Source organism: Chinchilla lanigera, unplaced genomic scaffold (genome assembly GCF_000276665.1).
Source record: "Chinchilla lanigera isolate Chin_1 unplaced genomic scaffold, ChiLan1.0 scaffold00045, whole genome shotgun sequence".
Lineage (NCBI taxonomy): Eukaryota > Metazoa > Chordata > Mammalia > Rodentia > Chinchillidae > Chinchilla > Chinchilla lanigera.
In genome coordinates, this window is record NW_004955446.1 from 6,437,974 (window position 1) to 6,459,663 (window position 21,690).

Consider the following 21,690-nt stretch of genomic DNA (forward strand, 5'->3'; position numbering starts at 1 on the left):
TCCTCTTTAAAAAAGTCATCAGTGGTCTTTTGCATTGCTTCATACTTGGAATAGGTATACCACTTTACCTTGAACCTGGTCATTTGCCAGTTACATGACCTTGTATGACCTCTGCTAAGCAATTTAATAGGCTGGCCCAGTTGCTGATCATAGCAGATGTTCAATATACTTCAGCCCTCTTTGATCCATCTCCAGCATCCCATTGCTGCTGTCTGCCCTCCTGCCCACAAGGCCTCTGCCATAAAGCCTCACAGCCACCTGGAGGCTGTACAGTCAGACTTGTCTTTTAGGACCAAATTCCAGTACCACCTCTTACCTGACCATCAGAAATATCCCTGCTTTCCTCTGAGCATCCATGGACCATTTAGTGCCTATTTACTTGTATTCTTCTCTTTGCCAAAATGTAAATAAAATTAATTAAATGAAAACCAAAACTTAGGGACAGGTGAAAGAGGGAGTTGACTGAACATGTTGGACCTGAGGACTGAGTAGTCACATCCTTTGCCTTGAAAATCAGTAGCCTTGTCTCAACACCTATGGCCCAATATCACCCACTCACTTCTATGGTTTGTCAAGTTACACATTTTACAATTCTACTGAAAAGCAAGGATTGTGCTGTAAGCATCTATATACTTGGTACAACACTGTTGGAAAGCGATAAATATTTCTTGTGTAATAAGAGCTATCTAACAAGGCTGACATTTAATAAGTGGTTATTATCTACCTAGCCTGGCTCTAAGCACTTTATACTAAATCGTCTCCTGAATCATATGAAATAGATCCTATTATTGACTTCATTTCACTACTTAGGATCTGAAACTGAGGTTCAGAGAAGTGAGGTAACTGGCACAAGTTCCCACAGCAGTGATGAATATAGTGATTGATTGATTGTGTCAACTTGAAAAGTTCAGAAGCTTAACTAAATGGCTCAGCAATTTCACACCCTAGGGTGTAAAGCATGTGCCTTAGGGTGAGTTGTCACTTGGGCTGGTATAAAAGGGAAATGAGGAAGGACTGCCTGGCTTCTATTCTTCAGAGGAGCTCCAGTCTTTGCCTTCAGTTTGGATGTAGTCTCTTGGTTTCTTGTGCAGACACCTGGGCTTCTGCCTTGGCTCTTTCACCTTCTGGCATAGACTCTTCAGCCTTTAGGTGCAGACCCATTGGCCCCCCATACAGACTTGCGTGAACACTGCAGTGAGCTCCAGACCTCGGACTGGATCCTTCAGCCTCCAGTGTGCAGACACCCTCTGCACTCTACCTCATCCAACTCTGTGGATGGCCATTGTAAGCCAATCTTGTAATTTTTTATACAATTGCATATCTTGTATTATATCTGTTTCTGTGGTAAAACCTGACTGATACAATGGCAGAAGCTGGTTGGGGTATGAATCCAAACAGCATATCTTCAAAATTTGTGCTGCCCTGCCTGCTACTGCCTGTCATGGATGGACTAACAAAACATGGTCATTTAATTATATGCTTGAAAATTGTAATTGTTCAAATTTTGCAAGCAGATGTAGACCGTATTTATATTTTCTGTTTCACTGAATTTCTAAGCAAACGGATGTTAATAATCTCCTTAGTGTTGACCAGGTAGCCTCTAGTGTCCTGTGGGGTCAGCTCTTCTGCATTTTAAAGTTGACCCTGCCACCTCCTTGATGTGTGGTCTTGAATAAGTCACTTAACCTTTCTTGTTTCTCATCTTCAACTTCTATCATTGGGTATTTACATAGGATTTGTTGCCATAGTAATAGAAAATAATACTGACCTATCTCTTAGGAGTGAGTGTCATGGGGATTAGCCAATTTACAGCTGTGAAGAGCTTTCAACATATGAACTGCTAAACAACAGTGAGATCGTAAAGAGAATTTAAAACACCATCAGCTTGTGGAGCGTGCCCACATTTGATGCCCATCATTATATGTTTAACTATTAGTATTACTACTCATAATAAACTTTTATGAGGTACTTTAGGAGGTTGAAGTGTTTTTATGAGAGCTAATTAGTTGTTCCAACCAGCTCTATGAGGTAGGTCAGTATTTTTATCATCCCTGTTTCAGAAATTACATTAAATTGGTGCATGCATCATTAAAAAAATCTTTAACTTCTTGATATTTGGAAACATTTTGTGATTGGAGACAGTTCTCACACAGGTCTCTCACCTAATACAAATTGCCCACAGCAGAGCAGTGGGAGGGTGAATTATGCTTTTGGTTCTCAACATGCAACATTGTCAGGTCTTTTTTATTCTTAATTGTTCCGATGTTTGCACACTAATTATGTGGCAGCTGTACTAAGTTCCTTTGTGTATCAGTCAGGGTGCATTTAGAAAAATTAAACCCTTTCTGGATAGTACAAAGAAAAGTTTAACACAAGGACCATGTCACATATGTTTGGGATGGGCTAAAAGAGCAAGTGAGAAGATTTGTTGCTGGGAGAGCAACTATAAATAGGTCTCAGCAGAAACAAGTCACTTCAGGAATCAGACTCACTTCCTGGTATGGGAGAACAAAAGGGAGGAACTCAAGTTACCGGAGTCCAGAAACACTACTTGCTGCTGAGCTGGAACTCTGGAGAGAAGTCCATTGCAGGAGGCAGAATCACAGGAGGGAGGCAGCCAACTGCAGCGATGCAGCCACAAGACAGAAGAGAATGTTCTGAGCTCTCACCCTCTGATCTCACATTAATAGTAAGTCAGAAGCTAGGAATCCTGGGAAATGTGGGTCAGAGGTTTCCAGCGCCGGGTTTCCATGACAGAATGAAAAGGGTGGATGCAGGGTCTAGAGACAGCAGGAAAGAAACCTATCCCTCTTGTAAGTTCACCCAATTTCCCCTGCAGGCCCAGGGAGATTCAGAAGTTTCCACTAAGCCCTCTACATCAGCAAGTGGTAGATCTGTGACTGTAGTTCAATCTACATTACGCTTCCAACTCCAAGTGTAATGTGTGCTCTTGGTGCGACCACTGATCTCTCTGAGGCTCCCCAACAAGGTTCCAGTGGCAGGTGCTAAGAATGTTCATCTCTGCCTATCTTCAAGGGCCAGATGAAAACCAAATTAAATCACCTTAGTAAATGCAGTTAGCTGTTGCAAATGTGATCCACAACTGCGTGTTAGTATTGTCTGTAAATACTTTTTACGAAAGCATTTATAAAGATAAATCCAGGATTACGAGGTTTTCTTCCCTTAGAATAAAGTTGGAGCTCCTTAAGTAAAGACTGTGGCTGAAAATTGACTGTGTGTGTGTTGGGGTCACCTTTCAGCCGGTGGTTGCTATTCTTGTTGCATGATCATGGGGCTTTACAGAACAGGTGAAAGCATTATTTGCAGTTTCTAATTTATCCTGGAAGGTTTTAAACCCTTTATAACAAATAATAGACCTCCATTCGCCTTACCTCCACTCTATGAATGGGCATGGTGATGTGTTGGAAGTAACATTCCTGGCTGAGTTAACTAAGGCAAGTCGTTTACCTCTCCGAAGCTGAGGTTTTCTTTAATAAAACAGGAGTACTTGGGAGGGCTTGCCCCATCTGTCTAGAGTATGAGTCTGAGGATCAATTGCGATAATGCACGTCACAGTGTTTGGTAAAACTCCAAGCACTACACCAGTGCCAAGGACTACTTCTAAGTTGCTTTAAGGCCTCCTGGACTGTGTTGAAACAGCCTCTGGAAATGTTGAAAAATCCTTACGAAGAAACAAGCCTTTGTAGCATTCTATCATCAGTCATTCCCAGTGTCATGAACTAACAGAATGTTTATGCTTATACTTTCTCACCAGAGACAATGAAATCACTCTTGTGCCTTGCTGTTTTCCCAAGAAACAGCCTTATCATTTGTTTTGCTCTGAAAAAGGCTATGTCAGAATTACTTGCCCTAAACTCCTGCTTTACATCAGTCTCATTTTTGGCTGCAGAACCCTACAGAGAGAGATAACACCCAAATTGCTTTTCATCCAGCAACAAAAACAGTAACAGCAAAACCTAAACCAAAATACTGTACTGGGCATTAAGTGACTCATGAACTGGCAGGTGAGCAACACTGTCGGTACCCTAATACCACTGCTGTGCCATTGTTATCTCTGGGAGGTTTTTCTGTTCAGGGGAGTGAGCCACATTTTGTTCCTTTATAGGTTAGAGATGAATCTTCCCTTTGACTTGTCAGGGTTAGCAGAGACTCAGCCTCTGCTCCCCCTCCCTTGGCATGTGGCCCCTGGGAGGGAGGCCACTCAGGGTTACAGGCACAGTTTTGATGAGGTTTGCCTGAGTGTCCCTCGTTTTTGACAGCATCCGAAATGCAGAATCCATTCTTCTGCTCTGACTGATGTCCTGGCCAGCAGCTGATCTTCTGTCTAGCAATCCTAATGTGAACTGGAAGAGAGACCCACAGAAATATATACTTCCTGGTTTCCTGAGCATCCCCTTCCTGCCAACGAGCATCACAGAGGAATCCTGTTATACAGCAGGGATGAAGGCTGCGTGTGTATCAACTAGTGCAAGGGGATGAACAAAGCACCACTCTATCCCCCTCTCAAGAAGTCATGGCCTGGGAAAGAGCTATGGGAGAGACCAGTTGGATTTCAATTTCTCAATGCCACAGACATTTCATAAACAATTTGTGAGTAAATAATGCAGGTCTACAAAATTAGCGTGCTTACCAAAAGGCAACTGTACCCAAAGGAAGAATTTCTGTTTGAGTTTAATTGATTTAAAATTAGCGTTCCTTTCTTTTGATGGCTCCATTTTGTTTACTGGGAAAACATTTGCAACAAAACACATACTGCATGTGTACCTGGGCCTTGGTATTCTCACTGGCAAATACTCTCCACCACAGAGCTTAGATACATATTTGCCTCCGAGATCTGAATCACTCTGAAGGAACCACCGAGCTTCCCAAGGAAAGGCTATCTTTGCTTGGCGATAACAATGCCAATTTTCAAACTCATCTGTGGGTGTAGATGGCCTCCCAAGCCGCTGAATTTGTGGAAGACAATGGAGCACGTTCCATTAGGAAAATGTTACTGTTAGGCTATGCTGCTGTTCTCCCCTTTCTTTCCTTGATTTTTTGGAGGGATGGGGAATAAGGGAAGACAGGAGGAATTTATTATTATTATTATTATTATTATTATTATTTTTTTTTTTTTGGTACCGGGAACCGAACTCACGACCTTGCGCTTGCCAGGCAGGCGCTTTGCCGCTGAGCTAAATCCCCAGCCCCGGAATTTATTATTAACAAAGATTCTTTATCTAAAACAGATTTTTAAATTGTTTTTATAATCCCTTTGTTATTATCCCCATCTGAAGGAAAAACATTCTTCAGGGAACTCATAGCATGAAGAAATGGGTGATAGATGGGTATGATCATCTTAGAGAGAGTATCTAATTTACCTGATAGCTTTTATTCTTCCTATAGTTTAAACAAACTATATATTATATGTTGTACATTATATATGCTCATTGCTTGTTCATTATAGAAAAAAAAAGTAAACAGAAAGAAGAGACTAAATATTAGCCTTAATCTTCCTACCCAGAGGTAAGTTTTAAATGTGCCTTCTCTCTATAACTTACAATGTAATAGTTTAGTGAAAATGGAGTTATGTGGGCTCTCCTTGACATAATTTTATTTGCTCATTGTATTAAATGCATATTTCCAATTCCATGTTCTACATTGATATTAATAGCATTATAAAATGTTGTGTAATGTACTAACCCAAAATTTAGTAAATTTTACTTTTCTGTTGCTGGCTTGGTTTCTCTTTAAGATAAATGACTAGAAATGGGATGTTTTTAATTAAGGAGTATGCAAAATACTTAGGCTTTTGATGTGTTGTTAAACTTCTGTCTGTAAGGTTTGTGCCAATTTTATTTTATTTCTTCAAAAGCAGTATACGAGAGTGACTATTTCCCTACACGCTGACCAGCATTACACATTTAAAAATCTTTTTGAGCCACGGGAAAAATAAGACAGTGAACAGGCCACTCAAAAATGAAGCAACACTAACGAGACACTAGCACAAGTATAACTGGTATCTTTTTGGAATTGAATTGTTTCCCCTCCTCCAAATTCATATGTTGAAGCCCTAATCCATTCCCTTAGTGACTGTTTGGAGACAGGGCCTTTAATGGGGTAATTAAAGTTAAATAAGTCATGAGGGCAGAGCTCTCGGACCTTAATCCAACAGGACTGGTGTCTTTATAAGAAGAGGAAGAGGCACTGGCTCACTCTCTCTACATGGACACCACGGAAAGGTCACGTGAAGACACAGTAAGAAGGCAGCTGTCTAAAGCCAGAAAGAGACTTCACCACACATGGACTCTGACCTTGAACTTCCAGCTTTTAGAACTGTGAGAAAGTAAATTTCTATTGTTTAAGTCACCCAGCCCCTGGTATGCAATTTGTTATGGCAGCCTGACAGACTAATACAGTATTTTTGCAGATTCTCAGAAAAACTCAGGCATCCAGCATATCCACAGGCTGCATCAGGAGACATTAAAAAAGCATAGAAAGAACTGAGCAGAAATGCTGACTTGGTGGCACTGAGATAATGTAGATGGGAATGGTGCTGTGATGAGCTAGAGGCACTGTGAGATCGGTGGCCAAGGGAGAGAACGCAGCCTGTCATAAGCTGAGAGCCAGAGAGTACAAAGGTGCCTTGACTCATGAACTTGATTCTGTCCATGATTCTGTTTGCCAACTGAGTTGAATGAGAACCGAATCAAATGCAGTGGTTAGGTTCAATGTTGACCTTAGGGGGAATTTTGATTAGGTTCTCTCCCAGATTGATTTGCCACCAGAATCACGTAGGGAATTGAGTTTGTGAACCAGGGAACCACTGTTTTTACTTATTGTCTGTCTTAGTGACTTTTCTTGTTGCTGAGACAAAATACCCAATGCCCCAAATTAAGGGGGAAAGATTTAATTAGCTGATAGTTTTTAGAGGTTTCAACCCATAGTCAGCTGGCTCCAAGGCAGGGTGGCTTTGCAGAAGAGCACAGTTCATGATGGGCAGAAGACCGCAAAATCAACAACTGACTTTAACAGCATCTTTTTGCACATTTTATACTCTGTCTAGGTTGCTGAGGTCAGGGCAGTGCCAAATCAATCAGTGAACTGATCATATATGCTTAGTCCCAGCATCACACACGCTAGAATTAGCCAGCTCTGAAAAAGTCCTATGACCCTATTAGACTTTGGGGTATATCCAGACATAAACTGTAACATTATTTTTAGCAGAACTAAAAGGGGGTTCTGCTTGTATAACAGCCTGGCTTGGGGCTTTTCCTTTTATTTCCTTCTGATAGTACTGTTCCCTTTGTCTAAGAAAAATAATGTATTAGCTAACATGACTTACATATTTTGCTGATGTAATTCTCCTAAATACCAATTGTGTATAAGTTAATTGTTGCTTTGGAAACATCTTTTATAACAGGGCTGATTATAATCCTCCCTCTGACCACAGTCTCCTGAACTGTAACTTAGAGGTTGGAATAGATCAGCAAGTTGGTAAATCTGTGTATTGAGCAACACATGGCCACTTGATGTGAAAAAAAGGTGGCGGCTCCATGCCTGGACTCTGCTTGATGTGACCGCAGCCATCCTGAATGGTAGGTGCCATAACTGCGCTACTAACACTTGTCTGTCTCTCCTGCAGTTTCCCCACACACTACAACTAGACCAAGCCACTCGAGGGACACGTGGAGCTTTGCAGTTGCACCCTTGTACCAGGAGCGTGCCTGACTCTTCCACATTAGATAGGTACCTACCTTGAGATAGGTACTTTCCGGTCAGGATGAAGTCACTTTTGTCCTAATCATGTTTCTTACCGGAAATGCAGGGCTCCATGTGGTCTTGTTGCTGTCCAGAGCCACACTTCCTTCCATAAGTCTCTCAACAAGCTGCATTTGGGTAGTCCTAGATGCTTATCCGATGCTCCCTTTGGCCTCACAGCATCTTGGGACTGGAACATTCTGGAACATTCAGGCAGCCCAGACCAGGATAGCTAGGAGGCAAAGTGGGGATGGGTCAGACCCCTATAGCCTCAAGTTTAGAAGGTTCTCACATGAAATCCTAAACTCACCTTCTCATCAAGGAGAAGGTTAACATGCAGAATGGCAAGGCAGAGAACAAACTAATGAGAGAAATCTTTCTTAGAGGAAGGGTGAGGAAATGAGAAGTGTGTTGCCCCTCACATATGACCAAAGCCTTTGAAAAGACAGAGCCTGAATTAAGGGCAGGGCAGACTTCAGGTCCCTTTCCTTCGTCTTGGTACTTTCCTAAAAATGTGCTGTCCTTTGTTGAAGATGTGTATAAACTGGAACTCCAGGTCACCTCTTTGTCTTAGTCAGGTGGTCCATGTGACATATACCATGCATGCTTAGGGTTAGTACATTTGTTTTACTCCTATTGATCTTACCTTTTTCCTTTTCACCTCTGCTTCCTCCTCCATCCTTCCCCTTCTTCTTTTCTTCAAGACCCCAGCAAAGAAACCCAGAAGGGCAGAGGGAAAATAATTGTTTCCTCATCTGCTTGAGACTTCCAGACCAACTAGGTGTTTCTTACAAAGGTAATGACAAACTTTGACAAAAATTCATCTTCTTAAGTGACTTATTGGTTTGATGTCATTTTTCTTATACTTAATCTTCTTTCTTATATCCAGAATAATACAGCTCCTATCTCTACATGACCTGTAACTATTACCATAAAACACCAAATCTGTGCTTAATCTCTACTATCCCCCATGTGCACAGTAGTACACCCCTTTTTATACAGCCCTTTGACATGAATGGGAAAACTACTATAATTTTTTACTTATACATGAGAAAACTTACATGAAGAGCTTGTATAATATGTTCAAAAAGCCTGAACTTGGTGGAACAAGGAGCATCCTCAGATCATCTAGCTCCCAAAGTAGCTATCTTTTCACTGTCTCATAGAGTACAGTTTGGTGCCCTTTCTTCCTTTCCTCCTCCCTCAGGAATAGGGAAAGTTCCAATACATTTTTTTCCTCAAAATTGCTCATTATTTTGCCATTTCATAACACTGTTTCAGTTGTGCTTCAGGATCATTGCTAGCCCTTCTTCCCTCTCCACTCACCTCTTCCCCAGGAGCCTGTCCCTGTGCAGAGAGGCGAGTCCGGATGGCCGCATTACAGCACCTGACTTGACTTTCTTCTCATGCTCAGAAGACAAGAGAACCTAACTAGGGTAGAGCAGCTATTCTCTCATGGAAAGTTGGACCAGGAACAAATAGATGGCTCCGTTTTGTGGGTCATTTGAACTGAGGACAGTTAAACTCTAAGGATGTGGCCACCATGGTTGCCATGTAAACATTAAACAGAGACTGAAGAAGCAAGGACAAAACAAGCAGCTGAGAAGCCATGTGGTGCTGCGGGGCATGAGCTAGACAGACAGCAAGAGCAGCTACCTGGAGTTTTAAACTGCTCTTCAGTTCTGGGCTCCAGACACACAGCAGCCCAGCCCCCATTGTGATTCCTGCCCTTGGACTGCATGAGAATCTTCCGGATTCTTTCTGATATATTCTTGGCTTTGGTGAAGTTATGTGGAAGAGTTTCTCATCCAAAGAGCTTTAGCTTTAATGTAGATATTCTGAAACAGCTTTTTGAATTATTTGTTCTAAGCATTTGAATAGTAGGCTGGGTATGGGAAACGCCCCTGCACACATCCTTATGCATACAGATCCCAGGAGTACCTGTCCTAAGGTCCCTTCTCAGCTGTGTGGCCAAAGACTACATTGCTGCGCTGCCTGACCTCAGCTGGTTCTTCGGCTGGAAGCTCCCTGAGAGGACCGCACCCAGCCTGATCCTTGCCGATGCCATCATGGCATCACGTTGTGCCACTGCAAGCCCGTTTGCCTTCTCTTGTGCAGTTGTCCCGTCACTTACTGTTTGTGAATGATGAGTTGACAGTGAAAGAGAAGAGAAGCAGCAGCCAGCCTGGCCTTCAGATGGGAGAAAAGCATGTTTTTTAGAGAATAAAAACATTATTTGGTAAGAAGTGTGTTCCAGCACTGAATACTTTTCTTTCAATGTCCTGCTGGGCTCCTTCTGTCTCCAAGTGTCTGTGCTTTCCTTTGTCACTTCCTCCCCCCTCCCTCCCAGATGGAAACTGGCAGGGCCACCTTATTTGGCAATAGGACTCCTCAAAGACAGGTGTAGATGCTAGGGTAGCCTCTAATATGACCTCCAGGAAACACACTGTTAGAACAGTTACAATTACAAGAAAGTAATGGGCGGTGTTTGGCAACCTTTGACTCTGTGAGATTTTTATAGAGAAATCCAAATGTAATTAGTGAGAGATACCAGATTCTCTTTAATACCCACTTAAAAAGAAGTTTCCTCAGCCCACAGAATAAACTTATCCTTGTTTTAGATTTACTATTTGTTCCAGAGTAGGACAAACATCTTCCTTCCTTTCTTTCTTCCTTTCTTTCTTTCTTTCTTTCTTTCTTTCTTTCTTTCTTTCTTTCTTTCTTTCTTTCTTTTCTTTCTTTCTTTCTTGTTTTCTTGTTTTCTTGCTTTCCTTTTCTTTCTGACAGAGTCTTGTCATGTAGTCTAGGCTGGCCTCAAATTCATGACCTTCCTGCCTCAGTCTCTCCAGTGCTGAGATTACAGGCATGCTCCACCATGCCTGACAAGGGCCAGACTTTTGACACTTTTTCAAAAATTTTCTTCCTGCTCACATGGGTCATGGTCTACCCAACTCACTTCTCCAGAGCTCTTGAGAGCTGGAAGCTGGGACCAGACTTCCGAGGTCACACCTTACCCTGTCACTGAGAAGGATATTGTTGCAAATTTTGACAGTAACTCTGATTATTAATGCAGTCTTCAAAAATCTAGTCTAAAACAATGTCTCTCAGATCTGCACAGACCTCAAAACCCAACTCAGCCAGAAGAGGGTGTTGCATCCCTGACTTTCTTTTTTCCTTTTAAACTAACCAAGAGCCCTAGGAGAACAAATGACTTTTTATTTCTATACTATTTTCTATGCACTGATATCAATGCAATAACAGCAAAAAACTCATTTGTTGAAGACCAGCAATCAAGAGAAGTATTAGTAAATGCAAGCTGGTACAGAACATGCTGAGGGCACGGGGTCCACTGCCTTGTGCTGACCATATTTCTTATGCTGCTTGCTCAGGTTCAAAATGAAGTCACAAAAAAATTCAACAAGGGCCTTTTGCTAGTAAGGAGCAGTGGGTAATATATTTGTTTGTACTATGGGATTGCAGTTCTACTAGAAGGAACACTTGACATTTTGATGAGTGCCTCCAGGGAGAAAAGGTACTAACTTCAGAACTTAGTTTTAATTATACTAAGGAGATTACATTATTCAAAAGCATCCCACTGGTAAGGTGCAACATTTCCTGAAACAGTTTAGTGGAAAATGCCACATTAATCAGTTCAATATTTCACTCAGAAGGCTTAATGATGGGAGAAGTTTAAAGTACTATAGCATGATAATGTGGGGGGGGGAGATAGAGAGAGAGAGAAAGGGAGGGAGGGAGGAAGAGAGAGACTGTTCTTCACTTAGAGGAAAAGCCTGAAATAGTTGTTATTCTCTCTGGTGTCTTTCCCCACTAAAACCTGGCTGGCTGTGCTAGCAACCCAGTAGGAATCACTGTGTAGAACCCCATTCCTGAAACAAAAGAACTCTGGAAAGGCAACAAGCACCGCAGGAGAGAGAGGAAGTACGTCACCTGCAAGCCATGTCCTGTGCCTACCTGTTCTAATCCATCCTCACAGGTCACCTCTCCTCTTCCTTGAATTGGTACAGGCTGGTGGCATGTGGCTGTTCTCCCCCCACCCCATCTAGACGGACAAAAGGTGATTGTGAGTGCACGGTATTTGACACTGAAAGGAGATGGACAAAACTTGATCCTTGAGCATCTTGTCTTTTCTTACCAATCTTTCCCCCAACTCATATTCTAATTTCATTTTAAATCTACAAAATCTGAATGAACAGCTGGACTGAAAAAGTTTGTATTTAACGCACAGACTTTGACCCATACATGCCCAAAATACATGTGTATTTGGAAATGCGAAAGACTGAATGGTGATGAAAATTGGAAATTCAATCCAGAAATGGTTTACAAACTTACAAGTCAGCCTGTGGTTAGTTGAATTAGATGGACAATTTCCCCCAAAATAATCAAGGTCAGTTGTCCAGAAGGGGCCACAGTCTAGTAACTTCTTACAAGCAACTGTAGGACCACAGAGGCCTCACGGCCATAGCCAGTGAAGGGTTAGGTTCTGGAGTGGAAGATAGTTTGGGAGCAAAAACAGTATTTGTGTGTATGCCATGGCTTGGATGTGGTTTGTCCCTCAAGCCTGACCCCCAATGTGAGTATTGAAGGGTGCTGAGACCTTTAAGAACTAGAGCTCAGTGGGAAGAGACTGGGTTAAGACCGTGCTCAGGAAGAGATTCATAACAGTTGCTTAGACCCTAAGGGAGTGGGCTGTTATAAAAGAGTGAGCTCAGCTCTTACCACTCTCTTACTGCCTCTTTCCCATATATTCCCACCATTCCCTATGCTGTGGTGCAACCAAGGGCCCTTGTACCATGCTGGTACCATGATACTGGAAATTTCTGGTGCCCAGAATCATAAACCAAAATCAATCTCTTTCTTTATACATTCTTCAGTAACAAGTATTTTGCTATGTCAGAATTAAGACAATTAGCTTAATTTCTCTTTAGATTTTATCACAAGCTGAAGACCTGTGAATTAAAAACTAAATGTTAGAATATAAAGAGAATAGCTAAATTATCAAAAATGTACGCTGATGTGACATTTCCCTGCCATGTTTTTTTCTCTGTTCCCTAGTAGATGTTACAACAGGTTTTCCCCACATATGTGCTATGGGCTCCTTTCTTTTGTGTACATAAGAGCCACCTTTGTATTTCCTTCAAAGCTCTTATCTTACACGACACTTTTTGTTCTCATACGCATCAACTTATTTCTTTTTCTGTCTAGCAAGTCCCAGTGTAGCTCTATTTTCTGTGTATTTCCTTCTCTATATATCCTTTCTGGCAACTTTCTCCACCAAAATGGCATCTAGCCTTGGTGCTCTTTGATATATCAGCTTACTTTTCCTAACACAGGAATTCCCAATATTTTAATGGCAGCACTACCTCATTCTTGCTCCAGGTTTGCTTCTGAGGCCATATAAAGATTGTAATTTTTCAATTTTGCTTTAAAATGTATACGATGGCTCATATGATTTTTTAGCAGCATCTCAGGGAAACCAATATGTATGTTTTCACTCTTCAAAATTTAAATGCTCTGATGCCCAGGCTGGTACAGGATAAGCATGCTTGAAGGAGACCTAAGCAGCAATGTTTTTTCTTAGGGATTTCTCCCATCTTGATGGTCTTTGGAAGTCATAGTGGATGTTACTATTTTATGTTGCTTACTTACTGTCACACAAAGTCCTTTGTCCACCTCTGCCTAATTCTTCAAATTAGACTGAATGGTTTGATGACCTTCTCATTGGTTTCTTTTTGCAAGCTCTGGAGCCTGGTTCTCACACAGCAACAGGGATGCTCAAGCCCACAGGATTATTGCTTATTCCTTGTCTTGATCGTAGTTTCATAGTTTTCGGATACCAGGTGCCGTTCTACCCTTCAGATGTGGTGGATTCCACTGCTGGATTTTTGTTGAATTAGTTTTCAAAGTTTCATAACCATACCCTCGTCTTAAAAAAGTAGGTAGAAGTGTGGAACATGTAAGAAAATTAGAAAGCAGAAGTCTAAATGTTTAGTTACCTAGGAATTGCTAGATACAGAGTAGCAGCTACCGTCAAACTCTTGAAATATAGAATGTTCTTTAACTATTATAAAATGTCTGATATTATATGATCTGATACATCTGATATCAGACATAGTGATACGTGTGCAATATAGTTATGCACACTGACATAAAGACGTCTTTGTGGGTTTAAAATAGCTGACTTCATTGACGTAGATTCTAGTGGGAGAAGGTGAAGGACATCAAACCATCTATACCTTATACCAAAATCCAAGGGGCCTGGATTTTGACTCTGTCAGTGTCCCTCCCAAGTCTGTATTCCACAAGTACCTTTTATGTCTTTACGAATTGTCGCTGGCTTTGACATGAGCTGGTGCTGACTGCTTTCCTGTCCTCTTCCTATGCTGATCATCTCTTTTCTTATGATTTTCTTCACTTACGATATGGTTTCACTATCATCATAACCATTTGCCAAGGCTTGTTATATGCCTCTTACTGGTCAGCACCCATTTATTTTAAAAAACTGAACCTAGGAGAATTCTCTCATTCCAAAGAATTTTTCCATGACTTTAGGTTTCAAGAAGTTCAATTTGATTCACACTATGTATATTCACCCTGCCTGACTCCATCTGTCCTCCTATCTTTCCTTCAGTATTCTAGCTTATTCCTTTGTTTGGTTTCTCCAAAACCATACACCTAGGTGTTGTAAATACTCTGTAAATACAAGAATAATTAATTATTCTTGTTCAAGGTGTGCATAGCTTTTCTTTTGTGTGATGATTAAGTCAAGAAAATGAAAAATATTTGAAGTTGTATTTTAAAATAAGTTCTGTCAAATTTCAGAAAATGCTACCACTGCTGTAATTTAATGTGTTTTATTATTGCAATACCACTGCACAATGTCATTACTTTTTTGATAAAGTTTCAGAGTTACAAAATTATCCAGCGGTATAACTGTGGTTCTCAACCTCAATGTACTTGAGAGTTATCTGGGAACATTTTAATCTGTAACTGAAGCCACGCCTCCAGAGATTTTGATTTTGGTCTGAAACTTAAATGCCCTTTTCTAATAACTCTGAGTGTCATTACAGAGAAATATGAGGTTGATAATGCTGAGATTTGAACACATACCAAAATTTAACAGCCTAGTTTGGAACTGGTTCACTTTGTGCTTCTTTGATTGATCTGAGTTTTAATTTATAAAATGTGGTTTGCCTCACAGTGCACCTTAATATTCTCCAAAGCATGAATTTTTTTAAAAAAATGCTTATTTAAAATAAAAAAATGATCATTTTAAAAGTAGCCATCAATACCCTTTCTTGGAGATGTAAAATTTTTTATCAGACACTTTTTCTTTCTGGCAGTAATCCTAACCAAGGCTTACGATTGATTCAGGAAACAGTCCTTCTCATTTAGGGGTGTCTAATACAATTTTAATGAAACCGACATATATATTATGACACAGCAGTTGCATTTCTAGAAATTCTTTTTGCAGAAATAGCTGTATGAGGATTTTCACGAGAGCACTGAGCGCAATGACGATAAAACTAAACAACAACAAAACCCAAAATGACCCATGATGGTTTAATATGATTTGGAACTCTATGCAATGGAGAATAGGCAGTTTGTAAAAGTGATTTATGTTTGTGTCTGGGAAAGTCACTCATGATGGGGTTTAAGGAAGAACAAGAGAGAATGACTAAATAGAATGGTGCTTCCCTCAACCTTTTTGTATAAGAAGAGACTATTCGTGTGTGTGTGTGTGTGTGTGTGTGTGTGTGTGTGTGTGTGTGTTTATATATAGGTATACAAACAACTGGAATGATAAAGAATTCCAAAATTGCTACCTGGGCTTTTTGGGGGGAGTGTGATAAAGAGGGGGTAAGGAAGGCCTTTCTTTCATGGTTATTACTGCATTGTTTCACAGTTTGTTAAAAAAATGCTACTAAATAATGAAAAACCAAACGAAAAGGATAGACAGTCAAAAATAAAGATGGCTTCATTGTCGGGCTGGCCTCTCCCCACCACTCTTTGTGCAGCCGGACACACTGTAGAGTGGAGGGACAGGCAGGTGTTTGTGCCACTCCTCCCGAAACCTGGGTCCCCGTTACCCCCCAATCCTTCCATTTTTGTGGGCCAAGCTAGGCAGCCCTCAGAGGGGCCAGCCTGGTGGCCTCAACAACTGTCCTACCTCTGGCAGCCTGTAGTGAGTCTACGCAGGGCATGGGGAGTTGCGCAGGGCCTTGGTTTAGCTCAGTTTGGCCCTTTAGAGTCTGGTGCAGTGGGAGCGGGGGCTTTCAGACATCTCACTGCAGGTCCAAGCACAAAACCATGTGGCCCTGCCGTTGTCCTCACTGCATGAGGCACCACTCACGAGCCCTTCCAGCACTGGCTGTCGGTCTTCTATTCTTGCTGGATTTCTCAATATGACAGCCTGCAGCAGTGTTATTCTTGCCCCCATTTTACAGATCTGGAAACTGATGCACAGAAAGACTATGAGCTTTGCTTGTAGTCATGTAAATAGCAAGGGACAAAGCCAGGATTTGAACCAACAGGATTTGTTGCTTTGCTCTGTCCCGTTTGAGCAAAACTCTTGCTATGCTTCCCACTGCTAATATGCTGAAGTGAGAAAGCAGTTTGTGAAGACAAAAATGAAGGTGCACTGACAGATGCAGAGCTCCTTCCTTAGGGAGAAAGAACCCTTAGACTTTAAGGTCAATAAGGTAACGGATTAAAACATACGATTTTGATGGAGACTATCTATAAAACTATATTCAGACACACCATTTTCCTAAATGACAACTTTATTTATTTTAAATTGTCAAATTAAAATTATATCTCCTTATGGGGTACAGAACAATGTTACAATTTATGAAAACAATCTGGAATAATTAAAGTTAATTAGCATATCCATTTCTTCAAATACTTTTTTGTGGTGTGAATACTTGAAATTTACTGTCTTTGTGATTTTGAAGTACACAGCACACGGTTAACTGTATTCACCACACTGCAAAAGAGTGCAAATAAATCCAAGAAAAAAAACCCCCAAGGATTTAATTCCCTGTAAAGGAACTTTGACCATTTGACCCCTTGACCAGTATCCCCTCTTCCTCCACCCTCATGCTCTGATAAGCATCATTCTAGTCTTTACTCAGATTATATTTTTTGTCACCCTTGGCCTTGTTAACATTTTCTGAGTGTTCCCCGGAACATGGCCTTTCAAAGCCCACAAGCGTAATTTATTACATATAAGAAAGGCATCATGGCATAGTTATGAAAATGCACACTTGACCCAGCCTCCCTGAATTTGAATCTTGGTTTATCACTCATTCGGTATGTGACCTTAATGGCTCTGTGCCTCAGTTTCCCTCTATGTAAGTTTCCTAATTAAAACAAGAGAAAGACAACGCTCATGGAACCAGCAACTACTTAGAACAGTCTGGCACAGGGGAAATGCTATAAAAGTGGTTGTTAAATAATTAAAATAATTTGAGATGAGGCGCAGCACAGCAAAATTGTGTGGAATCTAATTTACTGGTTTTTTTTTAAAAGGGGAGAATAGAGTAAAGAAACCCATATTTCTTGAACTTCTATTCTCAGGTACTAACTACAGCCTTTAGAATTTCCAGGTAAGTGAAAATCTCCTCCTAATTCAAGCAGATGATCACAATTTTCAAGAAATAGCCTCTGGGTCCACAGAGAGCTGGGCTTAATAATGAATGAAAGCAGGCCCCAAAGACAGCATGCTCTCAGCAAGGTATATGGGCTTCAGAGGCTTGGGGCTGAGGGACTGTGGAATTTGATGTCCGCTCAGAGTTGTTAATGTGGCTATTAACCTTGAGACTTTCTGCTTTCACTCAACTCATGTCCGTGTTTTTCTATTTCAACTTTCTACGCATCTCCTCCAAATTTCATACTTATACCTTACCCTGTGCTTTTGTTGTGTTTCGCATTCTGAGGTTTTAGTGTCTTTAGGGCATTAAGCTGTATATTTCACTGCAAGAAATCAGAGCAATCTTAAGATTTCTAGCTGGAACTCCTTTCAGCCTTGTCCCTACTGATGTTTGGAGTTTCATTTTGTTCTAATTGTCCCCAGTGGTGCAAATAGGCATGCAGTCAGCCTTCGCCAATAGACGCTGAACCTCCACCCTCTTTTATTCCTAGAAAATGGAATGAATCCTGGGGGCAAAGATTAGCTCCTTTTTAACAGTGGGCAGAGTTGAGGGGGGAATTACAACACCTACATTTTATCTTTACCTACTGGCTATTGCTACGGCTTCTGCTGCTATTAGGAACAGGTTCCTTAAGGTGGAAGAAAGAGCAATGTCTCTGTGAAACCGCAAAGCCATTCCCATAGTGTTTGCAAAGCCTTGGGGATTACTCCATCTGAACAGGAACTATAAAATGTAAAACAGCGTCATTAATAATAACACTTTTATGATGGTAAATAGAAGCAAGTCAAGTCAAGTTGCTTGGCTTGCCGAGCCTCTCACTGGCCTCCCCTAGGCAGGGAGCCTGTGGTGTCTTCTGTCTCCTTTTTCTTTATTGCTCATCTTGTATTCTATAACACGTTCCTCTGCAATTGCCATAAGCAAATCATTTAACCCATAGGAATAATCCTTGGAAGGTGATGCCAGTGCAAACACATCTGTGGCTATAAAGACCAGCCAGGCACAAACACCCAAAGGAAAGGACTTACAAATATGAAGTGCTATATCAATAGGAAATACTGCCACTAATTGATAATAACAATATACATACTGAGCGCGAGGCATGTAGGGAGCTGGGTTTTAAGACGCTAGGCAAGATGAACCAGGCCAGGAGAGATGAGAGCTGGATTTCTGAGCCTCGTCTATGCAGCAGAACTACACAGCAAGAGTACCAGTTTCGTTTCCGGTGTGGTACTGTGTGTGACAAATTCTGGTGAAAGTCCAAGGTTCAGTTAGGTATTAAAAGCAAGTTTTATTCTCACATGATTACATTATCTTATTCATTAGTTGCATTATATGGAAGGTAGAGAAAGCAGGTTCCAGGAAGTAACTTCAGGTGGTTCCCCTTCCCCTCTGTCTGCTGTAGCTTACCTTAGCGGTATGCCCTCTGAAATTCAATGCATCGAAGCGGGAAGCTTTGGAATGTCAAAGAGGGAGGAAATGTGCTTAGCGGTTCAGCCCATAACGGGATCTGAATTCTGTCTTCACTGCTTACTGGTTGGGTATTTCGGAAAACTGTATCAATTCCTCGCCTATCAGCTTTTTATCTGTGAAATACCTATTGCATAATTATAAGGTGAGATTTAAATGAAAAATATACTTAAAATCTAAAAGAGGGCCTGGCATGTAAAAGCAGTCACTAAATACTACCTACGTTTTATACTCTTCTCAGATATTCTGAGAGACGATTTGAAGAATCTAAAATAGGCACAACCCATGTTACTGACTTAGAGATCTGAAAGAAAACCACGTCTGTTTTCAGGATTCCAATTAAACGGTCTGAGCTTTCTCACCAGCAGAATCTCCCGCTTCTGCCCCCCTGCGATTTGTAGAACCAGCGCTCAGTGGTGCCTCCTGCCGGTGAGAACTTGTTATAGTTCCCCCTGGCAACTTCTGTGTGATTTAAAGCTCACTAAGCGGCAGAATCTTGGAAATCAAAGATCACTTGGTCCCTTGCCTCATCATTCCTTAGGTTCAGTGTGAAGGTGTCTGAAGAAAGTGGCTTCTCTCTACTTCTCATGCCAATTTTACTCCAGTCATCTGAGTCTGTCACTGAAACTTGATCAAGGACACCGTGACAGGTTCTAATAACTGAATTTCCTGGAGAGAAGATGAGGGTTTCATTCTGCTGAGGTCTGAATGTTTGTGTCTCCTGCTTCCCCAAACTTATATGTTGAATTTCTAATCCCCCAGGAATAGTATTAGGAGGTGGAGGAGCTGGGGACATAAATAGGTTATGAGGGTAAAACCCTCAAGAAAGGATTAGTACCTGTACTAACCCTCTTTCAGTGACTATAGCAAAACACCTGGGGCTAGATAATACAGAATAAAGAGATCTATTTAGCTCACAGTTTTGGAGGCTTCAGGTTCAAACAGGTGCCAGCTCTGGCAAATGTCTCATGAAATGCAGGATCATGGTGGGAGTATGTGTGAGGGGGGAGATCTCATGATAAGAGGAAACCTAGAGAGCAGGGAGGGACTGTTCTTGCTCCTGTATGATGATCTACTCTCCTGAGGGCTAACACACTATGTGAGAACTAAATTAGTCTCCTCCAAGGGCATTTGCTCTGAGTGAACTAATTACCTCCCATTAGGCTCTACAAGATTCCACCACCTTCCAACATCACTATAGGCAGCCCTTCCCAGCATTGTGGCCCAGGAAATTTGTGTTTGTAATCTCAAGAAAAGTTATTGGAATCCTAGTGAGTTAATTCCAATCTATCACTTCCAGTGCAACTGGAGAATAAAGACACTGAGGTATATTTGTAATTATGGGGAGCCCAGGGGTCCTAAGTTCAGCCATAATGATGGTCATCTGGAACAAAGGCCTTGACCCAAGGCCAAACCCAGGCTTTACTCATTCAAGAAGAAGAGAGTAGCTTGAGGATGAGTGACTGTGAGAACCATGGGAAGTAGGTGAGTGCTGTGAGAGGGGCGAGGTAGGAGGTCTGAAATCACCTCTGCAAATGCAGAGAAAAGGATATGCAGAAAGAGTAATCTGTATAACACAATTGAGATAGTATCTAATGTTTTGGGGTCGGTGCTTCAGCTCTGATGTGTAATGTTTGAAGCCCCAGGAAGTCACAGCCTCTATCCCGAGGCTCATCCCAGCCAACAGCTTGGAGCACTGGCTCACACATCCCGCCTCATCCCGGCTCACTCGTGGGAACAACAGAGGGTCAGAGAAACACAACTGCCATCTCCAAAGATTACCATCAGCACCTCAGCTAGACCGATATGCATTGCTTAAGCCAACTGAAGGGATAAGGAAAGGGTCTGGGCCAGCTCTGTACATACCAATACATGGAAATAGGGTGAGGCTCAGCCAAAATGGAGGCAATTGCTCTTCCTTCAAGGAGAGTTGCCTAGGTCCGCCTCCACATATCACTGTGCTGAAGACCAAACTTTCAACACATAAATTTTGGGGGCAAAGTCAAACCATACCCAAACTAGAGCAGTGTCTTTATACGACTAAAAGAGACGTTAGTGAGCTATGTTGCCTCTTTCTGCCACTTGAGGACATAGAAAACAGTACCGTCTATGAACAGAGCCTCAACAGACCCTACAACTGCTGATTCTATGGTCTTCAATTGTCCAGCCTCCAGAGCCATGAGAAATAAATTTATAAACCACTTAGTTTATGGTATTTTGTTACAGCAGCCCAAAAGGACTAAGGCTCATTCCTCTCCTGCAAGAAATCCCTGCTCTCATACAAATTTGCTCACTTTTCCTTAGCTTGGGATATTAACAGTTCATTTATTAGGAAAAAATAAATATTCTACCTTACCAGACACTGTGCTGCCTTCTTACTTTAAAGCCTTTGTTTTGACTGAATGGTTTTCATGGATTATCAGTACTGAGGGAATGTTCTGAAAGATGTCCACAAAGTGTCAGGTAGAATGACTGAACAGTGCGCCTCATTTCCTTGTGAACTTTAACTGGTTGTGCATTTCAACAACTCTACTTTTTCAAGAGAAGGTAAAGAAGAAAAATATTTTTCAGGAAGAGGAAACATCTTTATCTACTATAAATACTTACTGAACACTACTACAGTATTTAGGGTCCATTTGAAAATAGCTAGAATATTTTGAAGATTGCTCCGCATATGAACATTTACATAGTAAAAACTATACAATATAGTAATTGTCTGCCGTAGACAGTTTACTTTTACAAAATCCCAAAGTCGTTTATGTCCCATTGTTTTCTTTAGGATTGTGGTGTA

At 41.3% G+C, this 21,690-nt stretch overlaps 2 long non-coding RNA genes across 6 annotated transcripts; one reads left to right on the plus strand and one right to left on the minus strand.

Moving 5' to 3' along the window:
• Positions 1–2,444: 2,444 nt before the first annotated feature.
• On the plus strand, positions 2,445–10,007 carry LOC102026811. 5 transcript variants are annotated; one of them, XR_001235689.1, is made up of 6 exons: positions 2,445–2,689; positions 4,281–4,611; positions 6,176–6,346; positions 7,424–7,598; positions 8,466–8,557; positions 9,099–10,007. It is a non-coding gene; the product is annotated as an uncharacterized LOC102026811 (long non-coding RNA). The 5 variants fall into 5 exon arrangements; XR_001235688.1 differs by having other exon boundaries at positions 2,446–2,689; positions 6,176–6,338; XR_001235691.1 differs by having other exon boundaries at positions 2,446–2,689; positions 6,176–6,338; positions 7,454–7,598.
• On the minus strand, positions 4,281–9,164 carry LOC106149469. Its single transcript, XR_001235693.1, has 3 exons — positions 9,088–9,164; positions 7,818–7,993; positions 4,281–4,364 (listed from the first exon to the last, which is right to left on the minus strand). It is a non-coding gene; the product is annotated as an uncharacterized LOC106149469 (long non-coding RNA).
• Positions 10,008–21,690: the final 11,683 nt, after the last annotated feature.